This window comes from Bombina bombina, chromosome 3 (assembly GCF_027579735.1).
Source record: "Bombina bombina isolate aBomBom1 chromosome 3, aBomBom1.pri, whole genome shotgun sequence".
Lineage (NCBI taxonomy): Eukaryota > Metazoa > Chordata > Amphibia > Anura > Bombinatoridae > Bombina > Bombina bombina.
This window is the reverse complement of record NC_069501.1, coordinates 1,227,354,869-1,227,379,543: the sequence shown is the minus strand read 5'-3', so window position 1 is coordinate 1,227,379,543 and position 24,675 is coordinate 1,227,354,869.

Sequence of the window (24,675 nt, the reverse complement as noted above, 5' to 3'; positions counted from 1 at the left end):
AGGTTTCAAATTATTGATTATGTACCCATTCCTAGAAGAAGAGGTAATAGGGAATTACTTCTTAAAAGGCGTGAAGCCTTCTGGATTAATAAACTAGAGTCACTTATTCCCAAAGGTATGAATAGGGAACTTGATCTGAGTGTGTTTATATAAATGCTGATTTCAGGGTTTGTTTATATGAGTTAAGTGATAAATTGCATATTGTCTTTGATGAAATCTGTATGTTAGAACTGCTGCTGTCCAGATCTGTTCTGATGTGTTTTAAATTGTATAAAAATATACATGTTTTATTGTTGAAGGTTAGTATATATAGGTGTAGACCACTAGGGGTCAGTATATATGAATGAAGAACAAAATGGTGTATTTAAGGTGTTAATTAAAGGTGTGGTACTTAAGTTTGCTAATGGGTACATACATTGTATTAACATGAATAAGGGTGTTTGACCCGAAACGTTGTTCTTTTTTACTGCTTTTTGCTGCCCATGTGATATGGAATAAAAACAGGATTTGGACATTACATGGGGTGCTGCTGTGGCCTTGTTTTTTTCTGATTGAAATATTATAGCACAGACTTAAATAAATACAGTTTTTTTTGCACTCCATAGTCTCAGTGCTCGAAAGTTATGTGACATGAATTCTTCTGCATGCACCCATAGAAATCTATTATGTGAGGGGGTCAACAGATCCATGGTATTTGGCATGGTGTTAGTGCTCGCTAGATTTGCCCTGACGCAATAAAAAATAACTTTGTACTTGAACGTAAAAATGGAACTTGTAAAGATTGAGTTCTAGCACTGTTAATGTACCTTACTGCTTGCATTTTTGTGTTCCCCTTTTAATCTAATATCCATTTTGCAGCACACTTAGCATGCATAATTTGCTTCTTGGTTTCTCAATGGAGTGTGGAACAATCAAAGTTAATACAGCAAAAACAAACACACTCTATAATAATGTGCTTTGTAATAATGTTGATATTGATATCCCATTCTTTACACAATTTGAGGTGGTCTGAATCTATAAAAAAATAAAAAATTGCTGTTTATGGTAAAATATACACAATATATTTTTCTTCTTGCCATGGTCATAACTATTGTAAGATTTATTGTTTGAACCTACTAAGTGTACGTAAAAGGAACTAGTCAAGTCGGAGGAACTAGTAGACAAGGAGTAATCCACTAATGCATTTAACAAATATATATGCAAAAACAGCTGTGACTGATACTGAGAAGTATAAATCACAATTATATTCTTTAGATGTTAATAACTTTTCTGTTTACCCAAATATTTCATTCCTATTGTGAGAGGAAATGATTCATGCATGGATGAAGTACTAAGATAAAAAAACAATGGATATCAGTTGGATACTAAGCCATTGAAGGACAAGTTTTATTAAGAAAACAGCAGGCAAATACAAGAGTCAAATGGTAAACAAAGTAAGTTAAATGAGAGAAAATTCATAAACTTTTTTTGCGTCTTTATTGTGTGTAACAAAAATATAAATAAGGTTATAAATGTACCATTCTATAATTAACATTTAAAGGCTAAATTCTTATTAAAAAATATAAACATGTAAACTCCATATATTCTCAATCTAAGCAAATTTACAACTTAAACTGTCCATAACTTAAACTTTTATATTTATGGAAAACCATGTCTAGGCTCTGTTCATTTAAAGACTATGGGCTTCCTTTATCATAGGTTGGGCGAACATGATTTGCTACCGCAAATTATTTCCACCGGACCGCGCTGCAAGTTGACAGCATATTTTGTCTGCATTTAACATAGCACAATGCTTGTCAATTAACCCGAATGGATTGCACCAGGTTAAGCAGCAGCGTTCTTCAGACTGCTGCTACTTAACTATCGTTTCAGGTGAGCCTGATATGCCAGGGCCCCAAAGCTGCTTTTGCAGATTGTAAAATAGGGCCCAATGGGTTCTATATTTTAATTCAAAAGATTAGGGTGTGCAGAGTTTAAAAAGCAAATTTAAATTAAATGAGAATTTTATCATTTTTTGTATTTCAGTAATAAACTAAATGTAGGCCTTTTTAAATTAAACTTCATAATAATGTCACATAGAAACCATTGATTTGATCTGTCATAAACACAGGTAAAACTTGTTATAGCTAAACACAAACAATGTGATAGTGTGCACTTAAAAGTATATATGAATCTGTGTGAATATATTTATTATGTGTGCAAATACTGTAAATCAGTCCCAGATTATGGAAATGTTGATTGGAGAATTCAAAAACATCCAAGAGAATGAGAGACAGCAATAGTGAAGTTCTGTACCGGTATTGGCCATACTTACATATTCTACAGCTTATAACCAAGCTCATTGAGACTCCGCAATGGAGAAAGGGAATATTGGCTTGTCGTAAAAGACTTTGGGCTAGATTACGAGTGAGCTTCTACTCTTATAATACAAAATAATTACATTTTAAAATCCAAAATAGATTTCAAGCAAGTCTCAGGCATTCTTAGTTTACCATCTATGGGCACTTAGTAGTTTGAGTTAAATGTTAAAGTAGTTCTTAAAACACATTTTTTAAAGGGACAATCAAGTCAAAATTAAACTGTCATGATTCAGATAGGGCAGCAATTTTAAACAACTTTCCAATTTACCACTAACAAAATGTGCACAGTCTTTTTATATTTACACTTTTTTAGTCACCAGCTCCTGAGCATGTGCAAGAATTCACAGAATATGCGTATATGCATTTGTGATTGGCCGATGGCTGTCACATGATGCAAGAGATATAGATATGAAATTTGGCAGAAATAAATCTACTTTTCATTTAAAGATCAGGCTAAGTGCTATTGCATTGTCTCTTTATCATGCAGTTGTTGATTATGGAAATCTACTGTATTTACTGGTCCTTTAACTATATAACATGGGCAAAATAAAGTATTATCAGAATAGTAATAACTTGGGCTTGCAATAAAGCATTTTGATACTATGAAATGGGCTAAGCGTACATTGACACCAAATTATTAGGTGTTGATTGTTGTTAGCTGCTCCTAAAGCAAGGAGGATACAGTATGCCAGGCAAAGCCTTGCTCTTCTGATGATATTTTTGACTGTGTCCTACTTAATATACTGTCCAGCATCATGGCATTCTCATGGAACAATGCAGTTGTTATATAAGAGGGTAAAAGAAAGCGTTTGATGATTGATTGCTCTTCTCTATCTGCTGATAGTTTGTACTTTTTGCATTCCTGATCTGCTGGTCATATCTGCCTATTGTACATGCTGTCCTTTACCTGTCTGCTGAACCTGCTGATCATACAATTTTACCTGGTACCCATATCTTGCTTATTGTGTCTTCAGGTTTTAGCCTTCCTATTGTACCTATTGGCCAATGGTCATATCCTGCTAATTATACCTGCTTGCCGTAACCTACTTATTATAGTTGCTGCTTATAAATTACTTATCCTACCTTCTGACTGTACCTAGATTTAATGTTTTCGATTTATAGACAATAACCTCAATGCCTATAATACCTGTTGACTATAACTAGTCTACCTAATGTCCAGTCTGTCTATAGTACATATCTGCATATTATAACACCAGTCAGCTATACCTGCATTCCTTTAGTAACTTTCTGACTGTTGCACTTATTAACCTCAGATAGTCGGCTCAGAAATCCCCTCCGTGGACTCTAACTTTAATATCCAAGGCAAGGTACAAAAACCATCAGAAAAAGATGAGTATCTAAATCTCCTGAAATAACACCCCTATTTAAGCAATATATGGATATAAAGCAAAAGCACTTTCAGAAAAATATCCTAAAACCACTTTGCACTAAACACACAAGTTGCTATATCAACAAAGATAACCACTACCCAGGAGGACGCTGAAAATATGTTCAGAAGAACAAAGTTCATTATTTATCATTGAAGAACTCATGTAATAGTATTATAAACAATACTTTGGGGCATATTTATCAATGTGCGAGCGGACATGATACGAAGTAGCGTATCATGTCCGCCACACATCGATAAATGCCGACAGCATACGCTCTCTGCATTTATCATTGCACCAGCAGTTCTTGTGAACTGCTAGTGCAATGTCGCCCCCTGCAGATTTGCGGCCAATTGGCCGTTAGCAGGGGGTGTCAATCAACCCGATCGTATTCGATCGGGTTGATTTCTGTTGGCGGCCTCAGAGTAGGAGGACAAGTTATGGAGCAGTGAGCATGATAAATATGCCCCTATAAGTCATGACAAATATTTGTCCTCTGCTCTCTTTCTTGAACAATACAGCTAAAATAATAACCACTCACTAGCCTGTATATAATGTACAACCATGTATTTTTAATGATGTTTGGCTTTTGCATAAGTTGTTTTTGGTGTGTAGGTTTGTGAAAAAGTGCATGAAAATTCCTGTAGATTAATGCACATTTAATCAATCAGGTGCAAGGAATTAATATATTCTGTAACATTTTCCTAGAGTACAGCTGATGCCTTACATATTTAAACACTAGGTTAAGGATACTGTTCAAATTGGGGCAAAAACTAGTTAATTCAGCTCACAAAAGAACAAGAGATTGTAATATACCAATGTAAGGTTCTATATCCTCATATTGAAAACTTTTACCCAGGAGATCTAATGCCCTGACATATTTCATAAAGGCTAGGGCAGTTTCTTCTTGGTGGCAGCATCTGTTGTTAAATGAACAGTGGACAGGTTTTAGAAAGGACTTGGAAGTCTTTTATTCACATAGATTTGCACACAGCGGCATCTACTTATCAAGCCTTCAATTTACTTGCATTCGACTGCTCCAATACCCTTAAGATCGCCTAACATCGCTGCTGCGGACCTGAATACGCTCTCCAAAGTTACCAAAAAAGCTGTCAAAAAGCTGCGCACCAAGTATGGGGCGATGAGCAGCGGACTGTTGTTAACTAACAGTCATCAATCTCACTGCTATTTGGCTTTTTCCCAGCTTTATTGGTATAATGTCACTAAACACATACACTATACTATACTGTTTACCCCTATACCGCCGCTCCCGGAGCCCACCGCAACTCTAATAAATGTATTAACCCCTAAACCGCCACTCACGGACCCCACCGCAACTAAATAAAGTGTTTAACCCCTAAACCCCCGCTCCTGGAGCCCACTGCCACCTACATTATACTTATTAACCCCTAATCTGCCGCCCCCTACACCGCCTCCACCTACATTATATTTATTAACCCCTAATCTTCCCCCCCTACACCGTCGCCACCTGCCGCCCCCTACACCGCCTCCACCTACATTATATTTATTAACCCCTAATCTTCCCCCCCTACACCGTCGCCACCTACATTATACTTATTAACCCCTAATCTGCCCCCCCTACACCGTCGCCACTTACATTATACTTATTAACCCCTAATCTGTTGCCACCTACATTATATTTATTAACCCCTAATCTGCCGCCCCCTACACCGCCGCAACATACATTATATTTACTAACCCCTAATCTGCCCCCCTACACCGCCGCCACTATATTAAATTTGTTAACCCCTAAACCTAAGTGTAACCCTAACCCTAACACCCCCTAACTTAAATATAATTTAAATAAATCTAAATAAATATTCCTATCATTAAATAAATTATTCCTATTTAAAACTAAATACTTACCTATAAAATAAACCCTAAGATAGCTACAATATAACTAATAGTTACATTGTATCTAGCTTAGGGTTTATTTTTTATTTTACAGGCAAGTTTGTATTTATTTTAACTAGATAGAATAGTTATTAAATAGTTATTAACTATTTAATAACTTCCTAGTTAAAATAAATACAAAAGTACCTGTAAAATAAAACCTAACCTAAGTTACACTAACACCTAACACTACACTATAATTAAATTATTTCCCTAAATTAAATACAATTAAATACAATTAAATACAATTAAATAAAATTATCTAAAGTACAAAAAAACCCAAACACTAAATTACAGAAAATAATAAACAAATTACAAGATTTTTAAACTAATTACAGCTAATCTAATCCCCCTAACAAAATAAAAAAAAAAAACCCAAAATAAAAAAGCCCTACCCTACACTAAATTACAAATAGCCCTTAAAAGGGCCCTTTGCAGGGCATTGCCCCAAAGTAATCAGCTCTTTTAGCTGTAAAAAAAATTACAAATCCCCCCAACATTAAAACCCACCACCCACATAACCAACCCTACTCTAAAACCACATAACCAACCCTACTCTAAAATCCAGCAGAAGTGGTCCTCCAGACGGCAGAAGTGGTCCTCCAGACGGGCAGACGTCTTCATTCAGACGGCATCTTCTATCTCCATCCATCCGGAGCGGAGCGGCTCCATCTTCAAGACATCCGACGCGGAGCATCCTCTTCGGCCGACGTCTTCTTGCTGAATGAAGGTACCTTTAAGTGACGTCATCCAAGATGGCATCCCTTAGATTCGGATTGGCTGATAGTATTATATCAGCCAATCGGAATTAAGATAGAAAAAATCCTATTGGCTGATGCAATCAGCCAATAGGATTGAACTTCAATCCTATTGGCTGATCCCCAGCCAATAGGATTGAGCTTGCATTCTATTGGCTGAAGAGGATGCTCTGTGTCGGATGTCTTGAAGATGGAGCCGCTCCGCGCTGGATGGATGAAGATAGAAGATGCCGTCTGGATGAAGACTTCTGCCTGTCTGGAGGACCACTTCTGCCCGTCTTGAGGTCCACTTCTGCCGGATTCGTTGAGGACTTCGGCCCAGTTGGGTGAAGACTTCTCCCGGTAAGGTGATCTTCAAGGGGTTAGTGTTAGGTTTTTTTAAGGGGGTATTGGGTGGGTTTTAAAGTAGGGTTGGTTGTGTGGGTGGATGGTTTTAATGTTGGGGGGATTTGTAATTTTTTTTACAGGTAAAAGAGCTGATTACTTTGGGGCAATGCCCCGCAAAAGGCCCTTTTAAGGGCTATTTGTAATTTAGTGTAGGGTAGGGCTTTTTTTATTTTGTTAGGGGGATTAGATTAGGTGTAATTAGTTTAAAAGTCTTGTAATTTGTTTATTATTTTCTGTAATTTAGTGGGGTTTTTTTCACTTTAGATTTTTATTTAATTGTATTTAATTGTATTTAATTTAGGGAATTAATTTAATTATAGTGTAGTGTTAGGTGTTAGTGTAACATAGGTTAGGCTTTATTTGTATTTATTATAGATAGGTAGTTATTAAATAGTGGCGGCAGTTATTAATATAGTGGCGGCGGTGTAGGGGGTGGCAGATTAGGGGTTAATAAGTATAATGTATTTTGCGCCACTGTGGGGGGGCAGATTAGGGGTTAATAACTTTATGCAGGTGGTGGTGGTGTCGGGACGGCAGATTAGGGGTTAATAAGTATAATGTAGGTGGTGGCGGTGTCGGGGCGGCAGATTAGGGGTTAATAAGTATAATGTAGGTGGTGGCGGTGTCGGGGCTGCAGATTAGGGGTTAATAAGTATAATGTAGGTGGCGGCGGTGTCGGGGCGGCATATTAGGGGTTAATAAGTATAATGTAGGTGGCGGCAGTGTAGGGGCGGCAGATTAGTGGTGTTGAGACTCGGGGTACATGTTAGGGTGTTAGGTGTAAACATTACCATAGGAATCAATGGGATATCGGGCAGCAGCGAACATATGTTTTCGCTGCTTTCAGACTCCCATTGATTCCTATGGCATCCACCGCCTCCAGGGTGGCGGATTGAAAACCTGGTGCACTGGGCCGGAATAGTGGCAAGCGTACCTGGTAGAAATTTGTTAACTATCAAAAGTAGTCAGATAGTGCCGAATTTGCATACAGAACATCTGTAATGACGTAAGCATCGATCTGTGTCGGACTTTGCCCGGCGGATCGTATGTTACGTCACAAAATTCTACTTTTGCCGGTCTGTAGGGTTTGATAACTAAGGGTAATCAGGCTCGCCACAAATATGCTGTGGAATTCCAGCGTATTGGCGGTTGACGGCTTGATAAGTAGATGCCAGTGTCTGTAGTTTTTAAAATACAAGTTCAGTGATGGATTAATTTTTATTTTTTTATTTTATTTTGTATGCTTACTAATTATATGGCTTGAGCGCAATCGTGATTTAGGCTAGAATGATTACCGTGTCCTCAGAGCTCTAGTTAACTGTTTTGCAAAACAAAAAAGTTGCACAAAACACATAAAAAATAAATGACAAATTACACATACACTCATAATAATTAATTATTAATAAATTATTTAAAAAAAATATTTCACACAAAAGTTATAAGGTCTCAAAGATATGAGGTCTCAGGTGTTAGAAACAGAAAGGCAGGAAGAGGGCAATAACATAAGATACATACATATACATCTCTAATGATGTATACATGTATGTATATAAATATTTCTATATGTGTGTACATATGTATATGTATTTATATGTGTATTTATGTATTTACAGATATATACACATATAAACACATAAGTATATATCTGCACATTTATAGACAAATAAATAAGGTCACTTTGTAGTTAAGTAGATGAAAACATGTAAAAGCATATTTATGCAATGTTCATATCTAAAGGGATAGTCAAGTCAAAATTAAACGTTTTTTATTCATATAGGGCATGCAATTTTAAACAACTTTCCAATTTACTTTTATCATCAAATTTGCTTTGTTCTATTGGTATTCTGTTTTGAAAGCTAAACCTAGGTAAGCTCAAACTGATTTCTAAACCATTGAAGGTCACCTCTTATCTCAGTGCATTTTGACAGTGTTTCACAGTGCTAGTTCATGTGTTTAATTTAGATAACGTGCTCATTTCTGTGGAGTTAGCACTGATTGGCTAAAATCCATGTGTGTCAAAAGAACTGAGATAAGGGGGCAGTCTGCAGAGGCTTAGACACAAGGTAATTACAGAGGTAAAAAGTGTATTAAAGGGACATACAACCCACATTTTTTCTTTCATGGTTCAGAAAGAACATGCAATTTTAAACATCTTTCTAATTTACCTCTATTATCTAATTTGCTTCATTCTCTTGATATTCTTTGCTGAAAAGCATATCTAGATAGGCTTAGTAGCTGCTGATTGGGTTCTGCACATAGATGCCTCGTGTGATTGGCTCACACATGTGCATTGCTATTTCTTCAACAAAGGATATCTAAAGCATGAAGCAAATAGATAATAGAAGTAACTTGGAATGTTGTTTAAAATTGTATTCTCTACCTAAATCATGAAGAAAAAAAATTGTGTTTAGTGTCCCTTTAATATAACCTTGTTAGTTATGCAAAACTGGGGAATGGGTAATAAATTGATAATCTATCTTTTTAAACAATACAAATTTGGAGTAGACTGTCCCTTTAGATAGATTTACATTGTACCAAAATATCATCAGGTATATTCAAAACTATGTATTTATGAAGAACTTGTACATATTCTTCTATGTGAAGAACATTGGAATGTGAAATATTCATATTTTCATGTTGGGTTAGCACACTTGAAAATATGCAATCGGTTTTGCACGAGCAAAGGGTGTTTTATTTTTGCTTCAATGACTTCTATGGGTGGATATGTTTATTAAAATAAACACTTTTACACATGTATCTTTCAATTGTAGATCATGAGCCATAGAGTAATTTCTCATGTCCACCAACTAACTTTACAGAATAAAGGTGAATCTGTGCCTAAGGTTTAACATTCATTACTTTTTTTCATATAGTCTTTTATAAAGTCGTTAAGACATTTTTATTTTTTCATTAAATTTATTTCTACTAATTATGTTTTTTTTGTTTTGTTTTGAAAGACCAATATTTATGTTTCAAAATATAATCTTTCAGCACTTATTTTCTGTAATTGGTTCCATGTTTAGTATAAACATATCTATCTTTAAAAATTCTCAATCTTCTTTAAATATACCAAATTTTTCTTGTGTTTCTGTAATTTTGTCTTTGATTTTACTATGTTTCTGCCAAATGTGAATGATGAGGAAAGTGGATGAATCATTAAGCAAAATCATCTAAAACTCCTCACTCAGACATAGTCGAAACAGTACTAGAATGTCAGATACATTAAAAGGAAAAATGACACTATGATAGTCATACTGAACTGGCATTCAATTACAGCGATCTTGTGTCCCACTCTTAATGTTAATGAGACATAAATAAGAAATGCTATGGATGATTGCCACAAATATATATTAGTACAAATATGTATCTGTCAAGGCTATCTAACCAAACATCTGAAAAAACAACCAAACACAGATGCAATAAGAACATTAAAAAAAATACAGAATATTTAATGTTCTTTAAATGCCAGAATACAATGATGATAGACTTACATTCATACAGGCAGATTAGATAGATACACAAGGTATAAATAAACACCAATTTTCATCTACTTTTCACATTTAAGTTGGCATTTTGAATTAATTAAGTCCTGCCTAGACAATAGATAATGAAGAATCATTTTAGAGATCATTGAGACAACTTATGAATATGACCAGACTACAGGAAAACCCACTGGCTGACTCAGGAGTTGGGGTTGAGGCTATTAGGGGTCGATTTAACAAGCAGCGGAAGCTGCTTCTGATCCCGATCGTTTCTGGTTCGAAAGAAACGGAAGTTAAGAAGCAGCGGTCATAAGACTGCTGCTCCTTAACTTCTCCTCCACTTTTAGGTGGGGACTGAAATCATAGAAGATAATATAGGGGGCGCCCTTACAATAATGGTAATTATATAATCACCAATCTATTAAACATTAGCTAGTAGTAAACTGGTCTTAGTATATACAGCCAAAATATCACAAGAGGAAAAAAGGGAAAAAGTATATATATGACAATGTGTAAGTCTATAGATACAATAAATATTGATAGATATTGACATAAATCCACACTAGTGTTAGACCATAAACTATATGAAAATATAGTAAATATAATGGGATGTATATTCAAAGAAGATAAATTAATATAATAAAGTCTCTTGTGAAGATGATGATGTCAAATGAAGGCAGCAGTCTGTGAAGGACCAAGGCTAGGATCCAGGATCAGTGATCTGAAGACAACATAAGAAGACAGATGTGCCACATGGCCCAATATTGTTTGGTACAAAAAGACAAATATTGTATGTGTCAGATACTCTCACATGCGATGATGCACCTCTAGTAATGCAAATGGTGCGGTCTGGGGTCAATAACAGTCACCCAGTAAGTTGATTACTTTTACCACTTGCTGCCACTTTGTATTAATATTTTTGGAAATACCATATTGAATTACCAAATCTTCTTCGCTGGAGTCTCCTGATTAGCTGTGATTAAGTCTGTTGGGTGACTATATTGATCCCAGCCTGCCACTACAGCATCAAAGGAGATGCTTCAACAAATGTGAGTGCATTTTAACACTTAATATTATCCTGCTTGGGTCAAACAGTACTAGGCCATACAGGCACTCTGTGTGTGTTTTTTAGTACTACTTCCAAATATCCCTGGGAGGACAGTCTTCTGGGTGACTGTTATTGACCCCAGACTGCTCCATTTGCACTACTAGAGGTGCATCATCGCATGTGAGTGTATCTGACACATACAATATTTGTCTTTTTGTACCAAACAATATTGGGCCATGTGGCGCATCTGTCTTCTTATGTTGTCTTCAGGACTGAAATCATCCTGATCTGATACAATCGGGATGATTGACACCCCTGCTAGCGACCGATCGGCTGCCAGTGAGCAGGGGGCAGCATTGCACTAGAAATGCTTGTGCAATGTTAAATGCAGACAGCATATGCTGTCGGCATTTAGTGAGGTCGAGCAGACATGATTCACTACAGCGAATCATGTCCGCTTGACCCTACATAAATCTACCCCTTGGTGTAGAGAGGTATTAGCAGTATCCAAAAAGTACAGTCAAAGTCCGTATCTGAATGATGTGACAGGCAGAAGGCAAAAGTATTCAATATTCTAAGAGGAATATACCAAAAATGGTAAACACAGTAGGACAAACAACAGCAAATACAGAAGCTAGCATTAGCCCAGACTACTAGATGGCTTCTACCTGTGTCTATTTATTGTAAACAGACAACAGGGATTGTTTGTAGGGTGAAGGGGGTTGTTTGGAAAAGAGATCAGCACTGCCATAGTTTAGTATAAGATGAATCTAAGGAATAACAGCTAACTATTATGGATAAAAAATAATTCAACAAAGAGAATATAAAAATACATAATTCAACCAAATCCTTTAATAAGTTAAAGGGACACTGAAACCAATTTTTTTCTTTCTTGATTCAGATAGAGCATGTACTTTTAAGCAACTTTCTAATTTACTTCTATTATCAATTATTCTTCCTTCTTTTGCTATCTTTATTTGAAAAAGAAGGCATCTAAGCTAAGGAGCCAGCAAATATTTGGTTTCAGAACCATGGACAGCACTGGTTTATTGGTGCTGTCCAATCAGCAAGGACAACCCAGGTTGTTCACCAAAAATGGGCCAGCATCTAAAATTACATTCTTGCTTTTCAAATAAACATACCAAGAGAATGAAAAAAAATTGATAATAGGAGTAAATTAGAAAGTTTCTTAAAATTGCATGCTCTATCTGAATCACAAAAGAAAAATTTTTGGTACAGTCTCCTTTTAACTCCAAGACAAAGAAGGACTAACTGTTGCCTTGATAAATAGAAATTCCCTTGTAGCATTTACACCTGTTAATAGTAAAGTATTGAGCATAATGTATAAAGAAAAACTGGCATTTAATCAGTAGTGACTGTACCATTTATTAACATAAGGAGTATGTTAGGGAGAACCTTAAATTGATTTGACTGCCAAAAATGAAGAATTAATGTTAGCCCTGTTGTAGTTATTCAACATGTTCCTCTTTTATCATGGGATCCTAATTCAACACATTGCAAGAAAATACAATATAAATACAATATAAATACCACCTATTAATTTGCAACTATTTAAAGAAAACCTGGGATTCAGAATTTACTTTTTGGCATCTCTAGAGAATATGGCACAAACACAATTTTAACAAAAAGCTAGAGGTGTTTTATGTCCGTTTAACCCTTACAGACTCTTACTCACAACCACCTAAGACCCCATCCCTTTATCCACCTTCCCCTCACCCCTTGAGACAGAATTGTTTTCAGTGTGCATATAGACACACAGACTGGTTAACTCTTTGATAGCCTGTTACATGTCTGCAGCACCTTTGATCATCTATCTATATGTCTGTCTGTCGGTCTCTGTCTGTCTGTCTGTCTATCTATCTATCTAATTATCTATCTATCTATCTATATATCTATCTATCTATATATCATCTATCTATCTATCTATCTATCTATCTATCTATCTATCTATCTATCATCTATCTACACTATGTGTCAAAAGTATGTGGACACCTGACCATCATACCTATATGAGCTTGTTGGAAATTCCATTCCAAAACCACTGGCATTAATATGTATTTAGACTCCCTCATTTGCAGCTATAACAGCTGCTAATCTTCTGGGAAGGCTTTCCATACAATTTTGGATTGTGTTTGTGGAAATGTATGCCCCTTCAGCCAAAAGAGCATTTGTGAGGTCTGGCAAGGTGTTGGGTCCCAATCAGCACTCCAATTCATACCAAAGGTGTTCAAAGGAGTTGAGTTCAGGTCTCTGTGCAGGCCACTTGAGTTCCTCCACACCAAAATATGTCTTCATGGACCTTGCTTTGTGCACAGGGGCACAGTCATGCTAGAACAAGAAAGGGCCTTCCTAAACCATTACAACAAAGTTGGAAGCACCCATTAGTCTAAAATGTATTTTTTATACTACTGTAGCATTAAGATGATCCTACACTTGATCTAAGGGTCCTAGCCTAGAGCATATTCCCTCCATCAAACTTTACAGTAGGCACTATGTATTCTGGTATGTACTGTAGGTACTGTTCTCCTGACATCCTCCACACCCAGATTGTTCCATCAGACTTGTGTACCAAGACTTGTGTACAGCGTCTTGGAGGTGGGAACCAATTTTATGAAGCTCTTGATGAAAAGTTATCATGCTGTTTCTTACATAAGCAGTCTGGAACTCTGTAGTGTATCTTCATCACTTGATGGCTCCACTCTTTGAGTGTGTGAGGTCTAACACTTTGTGGCTCAGCTGTTTTTTCTTCTAGACACTTTCAATTCCCAATAGTAACACTTACAGTTAACTTGGGCAGAAATTCCACCAACTGACTTGTGGCAAAAGTGGCATCCTATGACAATGCCTATTTAAAGTCACTGAGCTCTTCAGCACAATCTATTTTAAATTTGTTTATGGAGATGTCATGGCTTTGTGTTGGATTATATACACCTGGTATCAAAGGGTGTGGCTGGAATACCTGAACTCAATTATTATTAGAAGTATCCACATAATTTTGTCCATATTTACTGTATCTATTATCAATTATCTAATTCATAATAATTTTGCTTTATACACCTTTTTATTAAATGTAATTTAAGTTTTATTATCCTTTATTCTTAACTTAGAGTTCTCTACTAAGAATGACATATTTTGCTGCGTATATATTTAACTTTGTATTTAACATGGTTATGATATCTCTAAACAAGTTACTTATACTAAACCTCACTGATTAGATAACCCCCTCTATTGTCTTTTATACTTTAAATTTGCTGTGTTATTATTACTTATAAATAATTGTATTTGTTTGATTGTTATTGGTTCTTTTAAAAGTCTTTGGCATGCATATGAACTGGGATAATGGGATGGGTTCTGTATAAATATTTGTATGGTGTTCAGTAAAGGATATATATTTATTTCACAACTTAAACTGATTTTGAGTTTGTGGAATCTTAGGATAGCTTTCCATTTCAGCTATATCGCTTAAACGGATACTTAACCCAGATTTTTTTCTTTAATAATTACAATAGAGCATGCAATTTTAAGCAACTTTATAATTTACTCCAATTATCAATTTTTTTCGTTCTTTTGCTATCTTTATTTGAAAAGCAAGAATGTAGCCACCAATCAGCAGCTATCCAGGGCACTGCACCACAAATGTGTCGGCTCCTTAGCTTAGAACCTTGCTTTTTCAAATAAAGATAGCAAGAGAATGAAGAAAAATGATAATAGGAGTAAATTAGAAAGCTGCTTAAAATTGCATGTTCTACCTGAATCAAGAAAGAAAAAATTTGGGTTTAGTATCCCTTTAAGCCTCCAGTAAGTAAAGTCTGTGGAATCTGTTGTCGCTCTATAACTATAAATAATAATAATAATGGTAAAAATTAAGATATGATTAAATATTTATTGCACAAATGTTTGATTGTGTAATGTTGCTTTTTCTTAACTTGCTAATCTTATTGTAATGAACATGACTGCCTTCAAAAGATTAATCTTTATTTTGATTCTTTTTAAAAATTTTAACTTGATTTTTGGTGAAAATTTTATACATTCAACTATCTGCTAAAAATATTATTATGAATAACAATGTTAATAATAATAATATTTTGAATGTATTTGTTAAATAGTTTTTATTTGTGTACAGTTACAATCCATGTAGCTGTGATCTACACATTGGAAAGAATACGATGAAGAGACGTAGCAGAGTAAAAACAGTTGTGTCTTGGTGTATCTGTTATGTTTCATAATTTTGTGTTTAATTGAACTGTCAATGCCAGTTGACCTGTAACTCCCATAATAATTATTCAATCAACTTACCAAAAACAAGCAAAATACAAGAAAACCTTCACCATTATTCTTTTTATAGGGTGTTAACATCAGTGTCTGCTGGTCACCATTAAGACCATAAAACAAGTAGCAGATACGGGCCCACCATACAAGTCCTTGTAATGAGAATGGACAGCTGGGTTCAATTTTAGTTTTACACTCTACAGACCAGGAGAGAGAGGAAGAATGTGAGTAAAAGTGTATACAAAGGAATGTAATGATCTAAAGTAGAGGATATTGCTGTCATTTTCATTATGTGCTTAATTACTCTGAATTATGCATGCCAACCCACCACCCAGCTGAGGGCAGTGTGTCCATCATCCTCTATGTATACTATGCACCATTATTTTGTAAAATAAATCTGCCTATCAAAGTACAATACTACATAAAAGAAAGTGAATGTTAAATAGGTTTGATTTTAATGGTCTTAGTTACATTGTATCTACTTAACTAGATATATAAGTTGTAAACATATGATTATTTACTTAGGGTTAGATTACAAGTAAAGATCAAATTTAACGCTTCCACTTGAGCTGTAATTGCGCTAGAAATAAGATTTTTGTGCTCATCGGGATGCGCAGGTATTACGAGTTGAAAGTAAACTGTTTTCACTCTAGCAGTAACCTATTTAGCGCAATAATCAAAAGTTAGAATATTGCGTGTGTGTTCACATATTCCCTCATAGAACACTCCACTCTCGCGCAAACATGATTGCATATTCTCATTTGCGCTAACCCGATATGAAAATATGAATTTTTCACATTCTAATGTTCTGCACATAACAAAATATGTTCTATTTTTTCATAAATACATATATCTAAAAGTATTTTGGTACAATATAAATCTTTACCTATATTTATACATGATGATATATAGGTATAGATATATACATATATATATATATATATATATATATATATATATATATATATATATATATATATATAGGAATATCTATTTAGAAATGCATATAACATATTATGGAATGTATCAGATTTACAGTAAATACATAGTTAAAACCTTTATTAAATTGAACATTGCATAAATACGCTTTTACATGTTTTCATCTTCTTAGCTCCAATAGGCTCCAATGCTCTTATATATATGTCTATATGTGTATACATATGTATTTATGTGTTTATATGTGTATATATGTCTGTAAATACATAAATACACATATAAATACATAAATATATACAAACATATACATCTTTAGCCATTTATATGTATGTGTCTCATGTTGTTAAAGCCTTTTACCTGCTTATTTTTCTAACACCTGAGACCTCATATCTTTGAGCCCTAATAACTTTTTTTGTGCACTATTTTTTTTTTAATTTGTTTTATTAGATGGTTTATTATGGGTGTATATTTTTGCATTTGCATTTACTTTCAACCTGTAAGATCGCAATTTAACTTGCAAGTAAGCAAATGTGAAAACCCGTTATCGCTCACTCGCAAATGATAGTTCTCCACTCGTAATCTCATTAATAGAAAGGAAGTTCTTAGCACAAGCTACAATGGTGTTTATAAATGAATATTTGTTTTAGACCTACAGCAATGATATACTATTACTATATATATATATATATATATATATATATATATATATATATATTTTAGAAGGTTAAATTACAATAACAATTTAATACTATTTTTTACTTAATATCTTGTGTGGTCATATTTGCAATTAGGTTTTCAGGCATGTCTATATTATCATGGAACATTCATTCACATTAATAACACTCCCTTAAAAAAAGTTAATTGTATCCGTCCAAGAATTTAGCATCAAACAATAAGATTTCTACTTAGCTGCTCCCACACAGAGAACAGCACACGTTGGCGTGTTCCATTGTTTATATAAATGAGATAAATGATAAGTCTTCATAGCTATCCAAGAGTTATTATGTGAGGATAAAAAGTGAGCAATTACTCCAGTGAAATTTGAGGCAATGCCTTAAATAGATAATTGTAGAGAGATCATTATTCCTGAGTGGCAAAGGACACAGATTAAGATGCCTTTCCAAATCTACATGCAGTGAATCTTGGTAAGTCCTATACAGTTTGTTATTCTAGCAAAATTTGTTTTTAGATCAGAAAGTTGGAACAGGGAGTAGACTATTGAAAGAATAACAGACATATGAATAACAGACATTCTTTCTCTGCTGATCACCCATCTAATTGCTTCTCGTTTTCATTTTTTCAGTACCTAATATATAACAAAAAATTAATGTAAACCAGTTAATGTGTATTTAAATGATCTAACATTGTAACATAGAAGATGAAGTGGAAAAAAGACAGTTGAGCTTAAATTAATCCTATTAAAAAAGGTGACCCATTTAACACAAGCAATCATAACTCTGAACTCTGTTTCTAGTCAGAAATATATCCAAACCATTTTAAATGTATCCAAGATATTGGCATACACTACCTCCTTTGCACCTAGATTACTGCGCTAAACAGGGTGTGAAACTAACGCCAAAAAAGTTGCGTTATTTTACTCTCCATAGCATCTCTGCCATTACGAGTTACTGAAAATCCTCCTTGTGAGTGCGATATGGCGGCGTTAAACTCCATACCGCACAAAATCCAAGGGCTGCTTTGATGTGCTTGTGCAACCTTTCCCTCATAGACAACAAAAGGGAGAGAGTGTTAGAAAAGAAATTAATACCTGAAGTGCGGAATGAAAAATCTCCATAACGCAACCCCATTGAAGTCTTTTAGGGAAAAAAAATTACGTTTAAACTTAACACCCTAACATAAACCCCAAGTCTAAACACCCCTAAATAATGTTATTTACCCCTAATCTTCCGCTTCCAACATTCCTGACACTAATAAAAGTTATTAACCCCTAATCCGCCGCTCCCCGACATCGCCGACACTATAATAAAGCTATTAACCCCTAAACCTCCCACATCGCCGCCAGTAAATGACCCTATTAACCCCTAAACCTACAGCTTCTCACATTGCCGCTACTAAATAAACCTATTAACCCCTAAACATCCGGCCCTCACATCGCCTCTACTAAATAAACCTATTAACCCCTAAACCGCCAGCCCCCCCACATCGCAAAACACTAAATTAAACTATTAACCCCTAAACCTAACACCCCCCTAACTTTAAATTAAAATTACAATATAACAATTTAAAAATAAAAACTTACCTGTGAAATAAAAATAAACCTACGATTAAACTATAAATTATCCTTACATTACTATTCTAATATAATAAAAAAATACTACCAATTAAAAAATCTAAATTACAAATAAAAAAAAACTAACACTACAAAAAAATTAAAAACTCTAAAATTACAAAAAATAATAAACACTAAATTACGAAAAATAAAAAACACTAAGCTTACAAAAAAATAATAATTGAAATTATCAAAAATAAAAACAATTACACCTAATCTAATAGCCCTATAAAAAAAAACAAAAGGCCCCCAAAATAAAAACACCACCTAGCCTAAAAAAAAAAAAACTACCAATAGCCCTTAAAAGGGCCTTTTGTAGGGCATTGCCCTAAGTTAAACAGCTCTTTTACCTGTAAAAAAAATACAAAGTCCCCTCAACAGTAAAACCCACCACCCGATACACAACTGGTCATTGTAGAGCCCATCAACACATTTTTCCACAGAAAAACTTCAGTTATCCTTTTTGTCCACTGGAGCTAGGGATTCTAGTTAATGAGATTTAACATAATTTTCTTCTTTCATTATTCCTTGTAATATTTTTCAATATGTTTCAATGGGATCATTTAGGGCCAGTGTACCAATTATTATGGTTAAACCCCAGCACAATTACAGTTAATATTAGTTGTTCAGTCTGGTCCCTTTTGCTTGTCAATAGTGGTAGCGGTTATCATTTACACCTGCTGTTACTAGAATTATGTGTCTTGGTTGAGATACACTGGGCAACTGTGACTGTCTGTTAAAAAAGAAGATACGGTACCACCTACATTTTGTTCTGTTCTCTTGATTTTTCCATGATATTTGAAAATTAACCAATTAACTGTATGGGTATATACATCCCATGGCCCTGTTTTTTAGAACCAAGTTGATTTATATACATGTTCCAATGGTCTAAAAATTAACAGCATAGTGCAGATTCATGGAGACAACCACTTCCCAGCCTTGTATGACACCTAAACAGCCAATAAAGTTTACCTGATGTTCCTATAGAGCTTAAAATTCCAGTATTTCATGCAACTATCCAGTAAAATCTATTTATAAAAAAACTAGAAACTATAATGGCCATTATTTTAGATATCCTAATCTGCAGCTGCCTATACATTTGTGCATGCTAATCTTAGTCAAGTGGTGTAAAATAATTCTAAAGCCATGGGGGTGAACTCAACAGTTTGAATTTTACTGGGATCCAAAGATGAGGGCATAATACTACTTTGTGTGTATGTATCATTAGCAGCCTATGTGTAAAAACATTGCTTTGGTTTTTTTTACTGGCTATAAGGTAATAATCGATTTACCTTGTTGGAGATCTGGAACCAAGCTTGCAGATGGTTTTCAGGAACAAGCTGTAGTTGTCACCAGATAAACAGAATCAAATGTCAACCAGCAGGGAATACCCAGAAGAATAGTCAATCACAAATCCAAAATTTAATACCAAAGTATTTTTCAGGAACCAGATGTCCCAGGAGAAAAAGCAGGTAAACGGATAATAAAAAGTTATGTTCCAATGATCAATTACAAGATTATCAGTCCACAGTCCAAAGTACAAGCAAAGGTAAGGCTGATAACATAAAAAAGGACATAAACAATTGTAAAAACTAGGAGAGCAGATCAAGGCTAAAACTCCACAAAAAATCTTCCATAAGAATAACAAAGCACCAAATGATGTTAACAGTAACCTTTTAGCACTTTCTCCATGATCCTTGGTGCCAATTCCGCAGCATGGTCACTTTCAATGCAAAGGGCACAAATAGTTTTACATTTAGCGAAGCTCACACAATCAGAATAATTAATACAGGAAGCATAAGGACCCAGTGCTCTAAACTTAGTACACCCATCTGAAATCAGAATGCAAACCACACACCCAGGGCTGTCAGCCATGCTAACCAGTTCCCTTTTAGTGCAGCTCCAGCAGTATACTTCAAGCTCCCCTCTTAGTATGCTGCTAGAGCTTAACCCAGCTTACAAAAGTGAATTAGAGCAGCTCCTACTACCTGGGAGCCTGACACTGGTATCCAAAGGAATATAATAACTTCAGTTCATCACAACTATCACCTATTCCTAGTTAACTGTTTGTTGGTTCTGTATTTTTGTGAAGAATATAACAAAAGTCATGTACAATACTAACAAAAAAAACTTTGTTCTTCAAAGGTGTAATAGTTCCCAACAGTCAAGTAAGCCGGATGCAGGAGTACTGACCACACCCACCAATGGCTTCTATAGTTCCACCCACTTTACTACATCTCAAAGCAACCAATTTAAATTATATAAAATGTGGACAATATATTATTATTATTATTCAATTTAATTTGTAAACTGCTAGAGATTTACAGATGCCAGTTTACCAAGTGAGAATGTATTATTCTGCTGTTGTAGTGAAAAATTAGTTCAGCTGCTACAATATGCAAATAAATAATAATAGAAAAAAAACCTTATCCCCCATAGTAAGGCACTCATGACAAGCCCATGACTACGATTTTTACAATCACGTAAAGACACATGGGACAATTATATCAATGAACAGGAGGGTAGAAGCTTTTGTTAAAGGACCACTCAATGCAGTAGATTTACATAATTAACATGTGCATAATAAAAAGACAATGATTTAAAACCTCTGAATATCAAATAAGCAGTAGATTGTTTTCTGACAAATTTATTTTTTCTCCAATTTTCCGGCCCCCTGTATCATGTGACAGACATCAGCCATACACAGACTAGTATACGTATACCCTGGGAGCTTGTGCACATGCTCAGTAGGATCTTGTTCCCCAAAAATTGTGAAAATAAAAAGACTGTGCAAAATTTGATAAAGGAAGTAAATTGGAAAGTGTCTTAAAACTGCTGCTTTTTCTCAATCTTAAAAGTTTATTTTAACTTGAGTGTCCCTGAGTATGCATTTGCCTAGCATAATGCCCTATAACAATGCCTGGAATATGACTAATGGTTTCCTGAGAGATAATTAAACCAAGAACTTTTACTGTCAAAATCTCTGCTTCTATAATTCCAAGTTGCCTTTGAATTTCAAATCCATCAACCTCAGATGCACAAAATGATTCTTTTTTCCTTAAAATGTCTCTATTCATTTCCCCACTAGTAGTTTGAAAGTTTCAGGCCAGTAATTACCATAATCTTACCAGCTGCCCTTTTGAAGAACTGATTTTGCGTTAACAAATCTACGACCATCTGGAACTACTCGTTACTACTACGGCTTAAAAAGCTAATGGCTCAGCCATCAAAGATCCCTGTTCTGTTCATACGTCTGGATGAGCATTATCTAAACTCAATGACTTAAGCATTTTCACTTTTTGATAAGAATAGTAAAACATAATCCACTGTATTTAACTCTGTATTACCAGCTTACCAAAGGGACTGTACAGTCAAAATAAAAGGTTCATTATCCAGATAGAGAACGTCATTTTAAACAACTTTTGATTTTACTTCTATGAACAAATTTGCTTTGTTTTCTTGGTATCCTTGGTTGAAGGTAAACCTAGGTAGGCTGACAGCAGCTTAAGATCATGTGTAAAACCAATATTAATCAATATCTAATTCATGATGTATATCTATTTAAAACAGCTATTGATTAATTATTATTTTAGCATAAAAACATAACTTTGTATTATGCTTTTAATATAACACATGTGAACCACCTGTTTACAGTTAAACACTGGTTGTAAGTCCACCTAACAGCATAAACTCATTCATAAAAGGAATTTCAATGATCAGCATTGAATGTTTATTAATGCAGTAACTGATATGACCCACCCCTTGTAAAGCAGCCAGGAATGACTTGCTGTGTGCAGGCTGATGCATATTCAAATTCTACTAGTGTATGGCATCTACTAGTATTTGGCTCAGTAGCTGACCTTAAAGGGACATTCCAGCCAAAATTGAAATCCACATGGATGCATTTCAGTTTTGAATATAAGCATTTTTCTATTATACATTTATTAGCAAAAATGCTTCTAATAAAAGCTATAGCTGTTTCCAAAGTTTATGTAAGTATGCACCGTGCACCAGCATTTTAATCACAGCACTTGTTTAGAGAGCCTACTGTGCTTGTAACATCTGGTAATGTCTCAATTTGTGTATTTGTTGATATTTGTTGATACACTGGCACTCTGAGCAGCTGCAGTATTTAAAATGCTGGTGCACTGAGAATATCTAGCTATTCTTCACATGCACGTGCAGAGAAACATGCTAACACTAAAACAGTGATAACTTTTACTAAAAGCATTTTTGCCAATACATGTATATTGCAAGTAATTTTCTGTTCAAAGATATCATTCATCTATGTGCACTTAAATTTTGAAAGGAATGTCCCTTTAACTTACCAATGCATTGCATCGGCCGCCTTCCTACCTTATAACCACACCTCTATTCCGCATGGTTGTTCTCCTGGGCTGCTGATGACATCATCTTGCTTGGACGGGAACCACTTGATGACTCGTTTAACATAAAATCAATGTGCAACACAAAAAGCTCCCAGTGGAAAGAATAGGTTTTTGCTCTCACAGGGAAAGTTCCTAAGGATGTTTTTATCCTGTACACAGTAAATGTTTAAATTGTTATCCTCCATCTCACCTGGATCTTTTTGTGTTACTGCTTAGGAGCGTGCATGTGTCTTTAGCATTCTATGGCAGCAGTGGTTACAACTATGTATAAACGTTGTTGCACACACTGCTGCTAAAGGATGATAAATACATGTGCATGCTCTTGAGCTCACCTAGAATTATTCTTTGACAAAGGAGAACTAAGCACATTTGATAATAGGAATTAATGGGAAAGTAAATTTTTTTAATGTCATACGTTATCCAATCCATTAAAGGGATATGCAACTCAAACTTTTTCTTTCTTGATTTAGATATAGCATTTATCTTTAAACAACTTTCATATTTACTTCTGTTATCACACTTTCTGGGTTTTTGGTATCTTTTGTAAATAAAACAGGGATGTAAGCTTAGGAGCGTGCACATATCTAGAGCACTAAATGTCAGTTTTGCCAGAATGTTATCCACTAGATGGCAGCACTATTTCCTGCCATGTAGCGCTCCTGACACCTATCTAGGTATAGCTTTAACAAAGAATACCATGTGAATGAAGCTAATTAGTTAAAGGGACAGTAAAGTCAAAATTATACTCACGTGATTTGGAAAGAGCATGTCATTTTAAACAACTTTACAAATTGCTTCTATTATCAAATTTGTTTTGTTCTCTAGGAATACTTTGTTAAAGAGTAAACCTAGGTGGGCTCATAGTGCTTCAGGAAAGTGCACGTGTCTTTAGTAGTCTTTGGCAGCAGTATTTGTATCTTTTTATAACATTTTTTAAAAAAAATGTTGCAATCACTACTTACATAGACTGTTAAAGACACGTGCACTCTCCTGAAGCCCTATGAGCCCACCTAGGTTTACTCTTCAACAAATAATACAAAGAGAACAAAGCAAATTTGATAATAGAAGTAAATTGGAAAGTTGTTTAAAATTGTATGCTCCACCTAGACCATGAAAGTTTAATGACTTTACTGTCCCTTTAATAGAAGGAAATTGAAAACTTTTTGAAAACGGTATACTCTGGGGCCGATTTACTAACTGTGATCCGCTGTCGGTATTTAACATTGCACAAGCAGTTCTGGTGAACTGCTTGTGCAATGCCGCCCTCTGCAGATTCGTGGCCAAACTGCCGCTGGCAGGGGTGTCAATCAATGCAATCGTATTACGATTGGGCTGATTGTTGTCCGCCGCCTCTGAGGCGGCGTACGAGTTAAGGAGCAGCGGTCTTAAGACCGCTGCTTCTTAACTCCTGTTTCCGGCAGGAAACAGGGGTAT